Source organism: Notamacropus eugenii, chromosome 2, assembly GCF_028372415.1.
Source record: "Notamacropus eugenii isolate mMacEug1 chromosome 2, mMacEug1.pri_v2, whole genome shotgun sequence".
In the NCBI taxonomy this organism is placed as follows: Eukaryota; Metazoa; Chordata; class Mammalia; order Diprotodontia; family Macropodidae; genus Notamacropus; species Notamacropus eugenii.
Genome location: NC_092873.1, coordinates 43,535,087 through 43,547,125, shown reverse-complemented (window position 1 = coordinate 43,547,125; position 12,039 = coordinate 43,535,087). Strand labels below are relative to the sequence as shown.

At 41.9% G+C, this 12,039-nt stretch overlaps 1 protein-coding gene across 4 annotated transcripts in view; it reads right to left on the bottom strand.

The window, feature by feature from the left end:
- The window catches only part of TYW1B (tRNA-yW synthesizing protein 1 homolog B), a 247,718-nt gene that overhangs the window by 160,716 nt on the left and 74,963 nt on the right, over window positions 1-12,039 (bottom strand). The gene's annotated exons all lie outside the window — the stretch shown is intronic.

Sequence of the window (12,039 nt, the reverse complement as noted above, 5' to 3'; positions counted from 1 at the left end):
GCCTTCAATGAAATAAAGGACTTTTAAATGTTCTTGATGAAAAGGCCAGAAACTTTCAAGTGCAAACAAAGGAGTCAAGAGAGACCATAAAAAGCTAAACATAAGCAAACAAGAAGAAGATATTAAGCAAGGATAAAGAGTTTACATTCTAATAAGAGAGGATAAAAGGCATCCCCTCAGATCATCATGAGGGGTCACCGAGTGAATCTAATTAGACAGATGCTTGGGAGTGATTCTGCTGTGTTTTGATGACCTTAAAAGAAAAGATAGAAAAGAGAAGAGGAATACACTAGAGTGGGGAAAAAGAGAGGAAGGACTAGGAAAATTACCTCACATTATCAGAGTTCAGGATTCATCGTCTATACAAACAAGGAGGAATGGGTCAGGGGAGCAGGTAATGCTTGAACCTCACTCACAGGTACAAAATTGCATTTCACTTAACAGGAAAAAAAGAGGAAAAGAAGAGAAGGGAGGGAAGGTATGTTAAGGGAGGGATTATTCCTAAACAAAACAAATTCTATCTACACATACAAAAATAGTTACCACAGTTCTTTTTGCAGTGGCAAAAACCTGGAAACTTAGGGATACCCATCAATTGGGGAATGGCTAGACATGTTATGGCATACAAATGTGATGGAATATTATTATGCCGCAAGAAGTGATAAGGGAAAGTGTTTCAGAGAACCGGGGAAGATTTGTATAAATGGATGCCCTGTGAAGTGAGCAGAACCAGAAGAATGGTTTCTACAGTAACAACAATATTGTAAAGACAAACAACTCTGAAAGACTTGCCAGAGAGGCAATAGCTTAAATTTGCAGAATGAGACCTCGGGTTTTTTGGACAAGACCAGTGTGGAAATTTGTCCAGCTTAACCTCATATCTTTGTAACAAGGGCTTTGTTTTTCTTTCTTTGTCAAAGGGGGCAGGAAAGAAGTACGTGAACTTTCATTGATTAAAAAAATTTTTTTTTAATTCTTTAAAGGAAAAAATAGGCTATTGCAATAGTCCAGGTAAAGGGGTAAGGGACTGAACTAGGTGGCAGCTGTCTAAGTGGAAAGAAATGGGATGTATGTGAGAAATGCTATAGAGAAAGACATTACCAAATGTGGCAACTAATTAGATACGTGGGACTGAAGACCAAAGGTAAGAATTAGGTGACTAGAAGGATGGCAGTGACCATAGCAATTAAGTTCTGAAGAAAGGTGGTTTGGGGGGAAAGATAATGAGTTGTTTTGGACACACTGACTTTAAGATGGCTACAGTACACCCAGTTAGAAATGTCCAATAGGCCATTTGTGACAGAGCTCAGAGAGAGATTAGAACTGGATATGTAGATCTGGGAATCATTAGCATAAAGTTGATAAATGAACCCATGGAAATCAATGAGTTCACCAAGTGAGACAATAAAGAGCAAAAAGAGAAGAGGGGCTAGGACTGGGCCTCGGAGAACATCCATAGTTAGTGGGTATGACATGGATGAAGGTCCAAGAAAGGGGACTGAGGAGGAACAGTCAGAGACAGGAGAACCAAGAGGAAGCAGAGAAAAGAAAACCCAGAGACGAAGATGGCTGATTGACAAGGTCAGATGCTACAGGAAGGTCAAGAAGGATGAGGCCTGAGACAAGGCCATTAGAACTGACCATTAAAAAACCACTAGTAACTTGTGGAAAGAGCAGTTTCCACTGAATGATGAGGATGGAAGCCAGACTGCAGAGTCAAGAAAGGAAGCAGAATTATGGGCTTCCTTCAGGGTTCAGCCCAAGCACCACCTTCTATGTGAAACCATTCCTAATCTCTCCTCCATTAGAATGCAAACCCATTTTTTCTTTCTCCCTCCAGTGCCTAGTTCATAGTACGCACTGAAATGCTTGCGGACTGGTGAACTGCTAACATCAGAGATCTGTAAGAACCCTTGGAGGTCACTGACTCCAACCTAGTCATTTAACAAATGAGAAAACTGAGGCCCAAAGAGAACAAGTGACTTGCCCAGGGTCACGGAGGCAGTAAAAGCCTTAGAGGAAATTCCAACCCAGGTCTTCCTTATTCCAGGGAGTTTTAGCCACTATACCATGTTGCTTTTCAGTATATAAACCTTCCCAAAGTTTGCCTGTATAGTGAGGAAAGCTGGGAGAGAAAAAACCAAATTTGGATTTTTGTTCACTACCAACCTCCATGTTCCCTCAGCTGTCACCTTTTAAAATATGGTACTTATGTCATCACTTCACCTGTCAAAAAAAATGACTTGTTTAATTGCTAAGAGGAAGAGGAAAGCTGATTTTCACAGCGGTGGGAGTTGATTTCCCATTTATCGAAGACACTTCCTAACTCTTCTGCTTTTTTTCCAACTCTGTGACCTCTCACTAATATCACCTAATTAAAAGGAGATTTAGAACAGTTTTTTAGGATTTCTGGATTTTGCAGGGAGCTGTGACCACACTGCCTCCTTCTCCTTCTAATTTACATTACAATATACTTTTTTTTGCAAAAAAGGATTTGCAGATTCCAAACATGTCCAGGGAACTCAATTGTCCTGCTCCTCTGAACAAATAGTGATAAAAAACTGAGGAAAGATAGTAGCTGGATAGAATAGGGATTTCTGAAATTGCTCCGGTCCTCCTTTAGCAAATCAATGTGTTCTACAACTGGATCTCATCTATATTCCCATCAGAAATAAACTTCTATTCACCAACAGAATAATATGCCTTTAAAAATTAATCAGGCCATTTCCCAAGGAATGCAGATGTTTCAAGGGGGCAAGGATACAAGATTATAGGACACAGGACTAAGTGCCACAAGTCTTATCAGGTGATATAACAGAAGGGTCAGACTGGAAGAGTTGGAGGTCAAATGAATTTACTGCCAAACTTAACCAAAGAAGGCATTATTTTTATCTCTGAAATAAATTCCAGCTCAAATCAATGACAACACTTGAGTAGAGAAGAAAATGGTATCACCAGAGAGAAATCTATCATGGACTTCACTTTATCTATTACGTGAGGGAAAGGAGAAAGAGAGACGGAGACAAAGAGACAAGGAGACGGAGAAGCGTTTTGTCTTCTATGCATAACTACACGCTGAAAATTAACAGTCTCCCCAATTTCATTTGACAGATGTGTCTCTTGTCACCAAAAGGTGATAGTGAAACATGAATAGGCTGGTGAAAGAGCTGCAGGAGAAGATAAAATGCCCCTTTTTCAATAAGAGACCAGAAAGTAGAGCAAAACAAGAAGCCCTGATTCCTACTCCAAGGATAGCAATGGTGCAATTTAATATTTTGCTGAGGGGCATGAAGGCTCTGGGCTCCCCCAGCACACTGAGATATCTCTTTCTTAGCAAAACTATCAAGATGGGCCACATAAGACTTTTCAGAACTAATAAAGCGTTTAGATTTCTCTGAAAAAGCAACGACATCCATTCTTGCTTCAAGAGAAGCAAACCAATTGTTGGCCATATTATTATTTCCTTTGGAAAAATAAAACACTCAAATTTTGTGGCAAGAATTTTTGGCTGATTCATCTGGGGAATATTTCCTTCTGATTGGCTTAACTGCTAACTCAAAAGTACAGGAAAGCATCCAGCAATTTAAATGGCATTTGACTGATTGATGTCTCCACATGGGTATACTTTCAGCCTAATCACCAGCCTTTAATTCACTGGATTTTAGCTCTTCTGCCAAAACATAATATTAAATCAGCTTTTTCTTGAATGTGTACTACCCAGAATGTCAGGACATCTGGATTCTACAAAACCTATAACCAATTTCAGGATCACTTCTGAAGCTCTATTTGGCCAACTGTGTTAAAAAAAAAAAAAAAACCTACACACATTACCCTAAATGAAGGATTAACTGAGACCAATATTAGGGCTAAGGTAATTGTGTGAACTCACATGTCACCCAGGAAAGAAATGGAGTTCATCTGAAAGAAGACCTCGGTATGACCAAAAAACATGGTAATCAACAACAAAAAACACAGCCTTCACCAATGAGTTAGTCAGTTGCAGCCAACTGTACTCAAACGCTGCAGAGTGTAAGGACTGACCCAAACAAGGTTCACATGTCTCCTCTCCCCAAGCTGTTTTGTCATATTTCACCGCCTAAGTCAAATCGCAAGAGAAAAAGCCTGGGAAAAGCTATGGCTCTCCTTTCCCCAGGCTCTGTCCTGGCTGGGGGCAGAGGGGTTATGCACCCCATGCATCTCCCACCTCCTTCCCACCCTCAGTTTTCTACTTCTTTCTCTGAGGAATGTAATCAAATCACAACTTCCACTGCCTTTGGAAACAGAGTTCTACTCATCATTTCCCCCATTACTACCGTTCTTGGCCACTGCTTCCCCTGACCGGAATGTAAGTTCCTTGAGGAAGGGAAAAGGAAGGGGAGGGGAAGGGATAGAGGAAACAAGGGAAGAAGAGAGGGGAAAGGGAAGGAAGAAAGAGGAAGAAGAAAGGAAGAAGAGAGAATGGAAGGAAGGAGGGAAGGACCTTTTCAATATCAAATTCTAAAATTAATTGGTATAAACCCCATTTGGTGGGGGGGCAGGGGGAAATCTTACCAATAAATTTCTCTATATAATAGATAAAAATCTAATTTCAAAGATATATAAAAGACTGATTCAAATTTATAAGAATAAAAGTTATTCTCCAACTGATAAAGGATTGTCAGTTGTCAAAGGATGTGAATAGACAGTTTTCAGAGAAAGAAATTCAAGGTATCACTAGTGTTTGAAAAATGTTCTAAATCACTAATAATTAGAGAAATGCAAATTAAAACAACTCTAATGGGTCATCTTACATCCATTCGATTGGCAAGATCAATTAAAAAAAGCAAAATGACAGATGCTAGTGAGGCTACGGAAAAACAGGTACATTAATGCCCTCTTAGTAGAACTATAAACTAGTGCAGATATTCTGAAAAGCAATTTGGAACTCTGCCCAAAAAGCGATTAAACTGTGACCATCCCTTGGCATAGTGCTCCTAGTACTAGGTCTATACACCCAAAGAGATCAAAGAATGAGGGAAAGATTTCATATATACCACAATATTTGTAGCAATCACTTTTGTGGTGGCAAAGAATTGGAAACTGAGGAGTTGCCTGCCAATCAACTAAACAAATTATTGTATGTGATGATAGGACTCTATTGTGTTGTAAGACATGATGATGGGGATAATGTCAGAGAAATTTGAAAAGACATGTATGAACTGACAGAGTGAATTAAGCAGGACCAAAAGGACAGCTTATAAAATAACAATATTGTAAGGAGAACTTTGAAAGACTTATCTCTTATCAACACGATGACCATCACTGACTTCAGAGGAGTCATGGTAAAACATGCTGCCTGCCTCCTGACAGAGATGACAGACCCAATGAGACATAGATCTTTTGGGATACGACCGAAGCAGAAATGTGTTTTGCTTAACTATACATGTTCATGATGGGGGCGGGGGGAATTACTTGTCTTTTTCATTTGGGGGTAGGGAGAGAGAGAAAGGAGAAAAAGCAGATTTTTATTGATTGGAAGAAAATTTAATTTGAAAGAATAAAGTCCATTTGAAATAACAGGGACTAGTTACTTTGAAGTATCTGTGACCTCACCAAGGTTACTCTCCACCCTCCCATCGTCTTGTTTAATGCTTGTCCAAGTCTCTCTAGAAACATTCCACATGAGGGTGGGAGAGACCATCCACGAGAGTGTCCTGAGCACCATCACCCTATCTATTTCTTGAGTTTGCACAAAAAATCCACCTCTTTTTCTATTGCTGAATTTCTCACACGACTTCTGTGCTATTTTCCTGCCCCACACGTGAGCACAGTCTACCACCACATCTGCCCCATAAGTATCTCTTGGGCCCATAGTGTAACTGGTACACAAAGTCTGTGGGGGTCTCATGACTCAAAGGCAAACAACATGGTGGGAATAATATTAAAAACAAGGACTTTTGTTTCAAGGAAAAGCTTGCAATCGTTAAAAGCATTGTACATTTTCTGAAAGGCTAATATGCTAAGCTTTCTTCCTCCTGTCCAATTCTGGGCCTGGCTCATTGTCCATATGGAATATCTGTCCAAGATCCGTGTCACGATGGACCGACTCCATGAGCTGTCCACTCAAATGCACAGCACGGGCAGGACCAGAGGCATTCTCTCAGGTACAAATTGTTCCTGCGAGGACAGTGAGGCTGAACTCTTTCAAATGACTCTGGATCTCATTAAGGAGCCTGTGCAACGTTGCAGGGCTTGACACGGTCAGCAAAATGTCACCTGGAAATGGGAGCATCTGGAAAGCATCCCTTCCATCTGTACTCTGTACTGGACATGCTCCAAGAGGACGGTAAGCACCTTGGGCAAGCATCATCCCCACATTATTCCTCACTTCCAATTAATGACCAAGGCACAATCAGAGTTACCCTGTCATTACAAGATTCAGGGAATCTGGTATGAGTTTCCATATGCACGAGGGGCAGCTTGTTGGGAGTTCTTTGCTCTAGTCAATCAAACACTTGTTTTTTATAACACAATCAAACACATGATGCATGGCGATACTTTGTACTCTCCGTACCTGTCATTGTGGCTCTGAAGATGTAGTCAGCTGCCAAATGTCACTGGCAAGCACCTGCCAAGTTGGCTTCTAAACTCCCCACAAGGATGCCCTCACAGCACATGTGGGTTATTCCAAAACACTGGCTTATGGGTCAGTAGTTACCACTCTTTCCTCAACTGCCTTGTTTTGGAAATAACAATATCGATCATTTTTCCCAAGCCCTTCACAGCCTCCTCCTTTTCAGCCGTCTGGAGAACCCAAAGTGTCACAGGCTGCCTCAAAGTGGGAGGAGGGGGAAGGGAGTACCCCTCCTGAGAGATCTTCACACAAAAGTGAGATGACCACTGCATCCTAGGCCATCACCAGCCATCTTGACTTTTGTCCTGGCACTGGACTTTAATGATTCCAGAAGAGAGAGTGAGGCTGATGACTTTGTGCAACTCTGCCCTCACTTCAATCCGATTCATGCAGGAGGCAAGACGTCACCCCATGATATCACTGGTCCTCTTTGAAAATGAAAGACAAACAACAACATGGCCACCAAGTGGTACAGTGGACAGAGCACAGGACCAGGAATCAGGAGTTCAATCCAGCCTCTGACACTTACTAGATATGAGACCCTGGGCAAGTCACTTCACCCTGTTTGCCTCAGTTTCCTTATCTGTAAAATGAGCTAGAGAAGGAAATGGCAAACCACTCCAAGTATCTTTGCCAAGAAGACCCCAAATGGGGTCACGGAGACTCAGACATGACTGAAACACTCAACAACAACAAAGTCAGGCTTGTTATCATGGAGTTAAATGGTGACAGCTCCATTTGGGCGCTGTTTTCTACCAGAGGTTGGTCCAAGTTTTCCTAGGTGTTAGTGCTTACCCCTCGGAAATTATTTTGTATCTATCCTCTAAATAAATACAAACTAATTTCTGTAGCAAGGTGATGCTGTGGATAGAGTGCTGGGCCTGAGTTCAAATTCAGACCAACCTGCTGAAACAAATTGTTAGCGCTGAAAAATTGACACTAGATAAAAAAACTAATATTGACACAGAGTCAGCACAACCATTTCCCAAAACTTTTCATTGCCAGGCTGTCACCTGGATTGTATTCCAAGCCTTCCCAGCCCGATGAGTCCTCCCAGAGCTTGAATTCCCTTGGCATGGCCTTCAAAAACCAACAGACAAAAGTAAACCATATGAAATAGACATTCCTAGATTTCCAGGGAATCATCTTTTCTTTTAGCATTCTACTGTCCATATGGAAATATTTTTTCTTTCAGTGTTTAAGTTGACAATTTTTTTAATTTAAAAAAAATTTAAGACATACCATTCTACCTCCCTCCCCCTCCTTGCCTCCATCTAAGGGGAGGCAGGCAGGTAACACAGGCAAGAAGTATTGTTAAACGTTTACTTTGTGCCAGTCACTGTGCAAAGCCTTGGGGATATAAAGAAAAGACAGCCCCAGGAGGTCATATTCTAAAAGGAGAAGACAACACACAAAAAGGAGCTGACAAATGGAAATGGGAAGAGAAGCTGCCCATTCCGGGGTCCGACAGGAAAGTCCGGATAGCCAGAAACACAGCTACCTCATTCAAAGAGTGGCCAGCCTGAGCTCATCCCAAAACTGAGCCCCCTGGAAGGAGCTCCTCAACAGGAGAAGGGGCTAGCATGGTACAGGAATGAATGTTCTAGGGCAAGAAAGTCCTAAACACTGAGGTAAGCTCTAGGCCAGCCGGAATGTTCTAGGGCAAGAAAGGCCTAAACACTGAGGTAAGCTCTAGGCCAGCTGGAGGGCCACACTTGAGGACCTACAGGGTCCTCACCTCTGCTCTGGGCATTAGAATTCTGTGGACTTTACAAAGATTTTAAAAATAAATTTAGAGTATCTCTCCAAACAAGAGAAAAGAAAAAGTTTATGAAAGCTATTAAAAAATGTTTTACTAGGATTTTTTTTTATATGCTTGCTATAATATCCCCAAATGGAACAGATGGTAAACTCTAATTTTAAAAGTTAATATATTAATATTTCTTTACCAGCAGGCTTGGCCGATGAAAGGCTACATTTAGTCATGTCTTTCTACAAGCTCATTAAGTTAATGAATTTGTAAAGCTTTTGTAATTTGCTTCTTTTTTTTAATGTGAGTGAATTTAGTACTCATAATTTAGTGCAGGATGAAAGATGGCTGGCTCGAGACAGGTAGTGTGTGTTAATTCACTTTCTAATCCTGAAAAGCAAAGCATCTGCTCCCCAAGGTCAGAGCTTCAAGCACAGACTGACCATACTGTCCAGCAAATTTAGAATGAAAAATGATGAGCACTAGGCTAGAAATGCTAGTAATTTCCTATTTAGGCCTAAGTAGGATATAATTCAAGTGCCCACAAGGTCCCACAGTGAACTCCATCAAACCACTTTGAACAAAAGGCTGTCCTATTCCTGTGCACATATTTTTGCTTCTTAATTCTTTTAATTGTGTAGAACACACAATATTGGTAAAGGGGACATTAAATGTTCTAGTGAGGCCAATTTTCATTTTAACCACAATGATAAATAAACTAGAATGTCAGTATTACAGACAATCAGAAAAGTTATTTACTTTGTGGGAAGTTAGTTGCAAATTGAGAAATCTGCTTTCAGGTACTTACCAAAATTAAAGCACCAGAATTTATGAAAATTATTACAAAAGAACTAGAGCAAGCTAGCAGAGTCCCATGTAACGTAGAGAGAGGACTGTCAGGTGCAGAAGAAGAGAGGGCCTCCCCCTTAACTTAGACAATCTCTTCATTTGCAAATTCCCAGTTTTGTGAATTGCTTACATCCAATTCCCACAAGACATGACAGGAGCAAGTCGAAAAGCAGTATGCTCCAGAATAATTTTTTCCAACAAATCTATAACACTTAAAAGTACCCTTTCAGCACCTTCATTTCCTTATTTTAGACCCCAAAGGATGGAAAGTTCTTTTCCGAAGGGGAGAACATCATTTCTGAGAGACTAGTAACAACTTAAGAATTCAATATAAACCCAGCAATATCGCTTCTAGGATTATATCCCCAAAAGATCATAAAAATGGGAAAGGGTCCCACATGTACAAAAATATTTATAGCAGCCCTCTTTGTGATGGCCAAGAACTGGAAGTCAAGGGGATGCCCATCAATTGGGGAATGGCTGAATAAACTATGGCATATGAATGTAATGGAATACTATTGTGCTATAAGAAATGATGAACAGAAGACTTCAGAGAGGCCTGGAAGGACTTATATGATCTGATGCTGAGCGAAAGGAGCAGAACCAGGAGAATTTTGTACATAGCAACAACCACAGCGTGCAAGAGTTTTTTCTGGTAGACTTGGAACTTTGTAACAATGCAAGAACTTTAAAAAAAACTTCTCAATGGTCTAAGGCAAAATGCCTTCCACATACAGAGAAAGAACTATGGAATTCATTCGCAGAATGTAGCAGATCATGTATGTGTGTGTGTGTGTGTGTGTGTGTGTGTGTGTGTGTGTGTGTGTGTGTGTTATGTTTTGGTTTGTTATATGATTTCTTCCATTTATTTTAGCTCTTCAACACAGCATGACTATAGTGAAAACGTATTCAATAGGAAAGTATGTGTAGATCCTATACAGAATTGTATGCCATCTTGGGGAGAGAAGGGCGTGGTGGGGGATAGGTAGGGGGGAAAAAATCTAAGTTTTATGGTAGTGACTATAGAACATTAAAAATAAAAAAAATTAAAAAAAAAAAAGAATTCAACGCAAACAAGTAAAGGCCTGGGCAAGGCCTTTCCTGAAAGGCGGGGGAAGAAACACTCACCGCACACAGCACAGTAAGCTTCCTTCGGGGAGGGGGTTCTCCACACCACAATTTCAAGTTTATAAGGACTTCTATAGGTTTTTTTGAAACTCTTTTGAAATGCCTTCTATAGTTCTGCTTTTCCAATTTCACAATGGAAAACTTTGGAAACTTAAGACCACATTATTTAGATTTAGGGGAATTTTTAAAATAGAGCCATAGTGAGAGAAGAAGGAAGGAAGGAAGGAAGGAAGGAAGGAAGGAAGGAAGGAAGGAAGGAAGGAAGGAAGGAAGGAAGGAAGGAAGGAAGGAAGGAAGGAAGGAAGGAAGGAGGGAAGGAGGGAGGGAAGGAGGGAGGGAAGGAGGGAGGGAAGGAGGGAAGGAAGGAGGGAAGGAAGGAGGGAAGGAAGGAGGGAAGGAGGGAAGGAGGGAAGGAGGGAAGGAGGGAAGGAGGGAAGGGAGGAAGGAGGGAAGGGAGGAAGGAGGGAAGGAGGGAAGGAGGGAAGGGAGGAAGGAGGGAAGGGAGGAAGGAGGGAAGGGAGGGAGGGAGGAAGGAGGGAAGGGAGGGAGGGAGGAATAAGGGAAGGAGGGAGGGAGGGAAGGAAGGAAGGAAGGAAGGAAGGAAGGAAGGAAGGAAGGAAGGAAGGGAGGAAGGGAGGAAGGAAGGAAGGAGGGAAGGAAGGAAGGAGGGAAGGAAGGAGGAAAGGAAGGAAGGAAGGGAGGGAGGGAGGGAGGAAGGAGGGAAGGAGGGAAGGAAGGAAGGAAGGGAGGGAGGGAGGGTCATTGTTGCAGGGACACACTAATACACTGTTGGTGAAGCTGTGAACTGGTCCAACCAATTCTGGAAATCGTAGGACCACAGGATCACAGCCTTTAGGCTGGAAAGGACCTAAGAGGTCATCTATTCCAACCATGTCATTAGACCAATGTTGAGTGAGGCCTAGACAGACTCAGTGACATGCCCAGCTCACAAAAGGAAGAAGCAGCAAACACGGGATTCTGCCTCAAATCCTCAGGCTCCTTCCACTCTACCTTTCTGCCTCCATCTGGAATCTCACAACTGAAGTCACTCAAGTGTTCAGAGCCCCTGGCCCAGCTGTCCCGCTCTTTGGCACGTGTAGTCAAGGAGGCAACACAAGAAAGAGCAAATGCTCCAAGGAGCACCGAAAAAAGCAGACAAGATGAATCTCCACCGATGGGAGAAGGCTGGCAGGGACACAATGAGACACTCCTGTGTCATCAGAAACAACGAGCATGAGCAGGCCAAGTGTGGGAAGGCTCTGATGAAGCAAAGCAGGGTAAAGAAAGCAGGACTAAGAGAACAATGCGGGCTAAGATACTCTGCAGGGCAACCAAACACCTGTCAGCTCTGATGACTGTGCTGCCTGGTCTCAGTCCTGGACAACTCTTCTTCTTCCCAACAGAGAGGTGGGGACGATGGACAACAAAGGGGGGTCTGACACTGTCGTGGACAGTTGGTTTTATTTAAACGGTGTTTCTTTTTTGGTTACAAGGAAAGCTTTGAGGGGATGGAAAAAGATAAGGAAAAGTGGTTTAAAACAAAAGACAGCTATGTAAATTGTGTCTTTTAAACAAAACCTGTAGGGGGATGAGAATGGGGATCATTCCTATTTGACCAATGGGGACACTGAGAAACAGAGAAGGGAAGTCATTTTGCTATAGGTACATATTTCAATCACAGGAGCTTAGAATTAGGAGG